Source organism: Schistocerca americana, chromosome 11 (assembly GCF_021461395.2).
Source record: "Schistocerca americana isolate TAMUIC-IGC-003095 chromosome 11, iqSchAmer2.1, whole genome shotgun sequence".
NCBI lineage: Eukaryota > Metazoa > Arthropoda > Insecta > Orthoptera > Acrididae > Schistocerca > Schistocerca americana.
Window position 1 is genome coordinate 25,544,711 of NC_060129.1, and position 1,625 is coordinate 25,546,335.

Here is a 1,625-nt window from a genome sequence, read left to right on the forward strand (position 1 = left end):
TCTTTCTATTGTCTGTGTGGCACACTTAACAGTTCTCTCTTCCTCGGTTTTGACAGCTGCAATGAATTAAATTCAGGTATTTTTATTAAAGTTTAATGAGAGTCCATTGACACTGAATCATTTTATGAAATCAATGAAAATACTGTTAACAGTTCCTTGAAAATTTTCACACATATATGAACATCTATCATAATGTTGGTGTCATCTGCAAAAATGATAAACTTGCACTGTAGCTTTCAACATTGTGGTAGGTCACAGGAACAGTAAAGGACCAAGAATGGCTCCTCATGGCACTCCACATTTTATGCTTTCCCATTGTGGTGAAGCACAGCTGCTGTAAAAATTGTCTGTAGTATTTAAAACTACTGTCTTCTTCTTATGTTTGAGGTATGACTGTAACCGCTTATTTTATACACCACTTATTCCTAATGGATTACCTTTCTTCAATAATATTCGATGGTTTATCATGTCAAAGGCTTCTGATAAATCATAAAATAATTCTGTTGTACCATTTTGTCATTTAGAGACTCTAGAACTTTATTTATAAAAGCATAGATTGCTTGTTTGGTTTTTTTTTTCTGAGAATATTAAATCTATCTCAATCCTCCAAATTTCTTGTATACATGAGATTTTCCAATATCTTCGAAAAAGCAGTCAGGAGAGAAATTGACCTGTAATTTGTAACTTCCATTCTTTTCGCCTTTCTTGAAGAGGGGTCTTACAATAACATATTTGAATCTGTCAGCCACAGTTACTTGTTGTAAGGATGCACTGAAATGTGCCTAAATACACACATCAAAAAAAGTTTTTCATCACCCTGGTTCCCAGAACTCCTGAAGATAGACATTGACTGTGGATATTGTATCACAGACACAGTCCCTCTGACTGTTCAGAGATGTCACTAAACCCGCTCAAAGATGTAAACAACCATGTATGAGCAGCACCTGTTAGATGGATGGAGTCCAACAGCAGATCAGTTCCAGTGATTTTACCAGGAAGGAGGTACATGGCTCATTTTGTCTGTAGTTCAGCCATGCCTAGATGGTCAGTACTGCAGTTTGTCGCATGTGCATTGTTACTTTGTGCCAGGAAGGGCTCTCAACAAGGGAAGTGTCCAGGCATCACGTAGTGAACCAAACTGATGTTGTTCGGACACGGAGGAGATACAGAGAGACAAAAACTGTCGATGACATGCCTTGCTCAGGCCACCCAAGGGCTACTACTGCAGTGGATGACGGCTATGTACGGATTATGGTTTGGAGGAATCCTGACAGTAATGTTGAATAATACTTATTGTGCTGCCACAGGACGTCGTGTTACGACTCAAACTGTGCGCAATAGGCTGCGTGATGCACAACTTCACTCCTGACATCCATGGCGAGGTCCATCTTTGCAGGTTTCCTGCTGTTTTGGGGGGCCATTATGTGGGGCCGACATTTGCCACTGGTGGTCATGGAAGGCGCCATACTGGTGATGCATTCGTCTTCACGGACGACAATTCATGTCCCCATCATGCACATCTTGTGAGTGACTTCCTTCAGGATAACGACATCGCTCGACTAGAGTGGCCAGCATGTTCTCCAGACATGAACCCTATCAAACACACCTGGTATAGACTGAAAAGG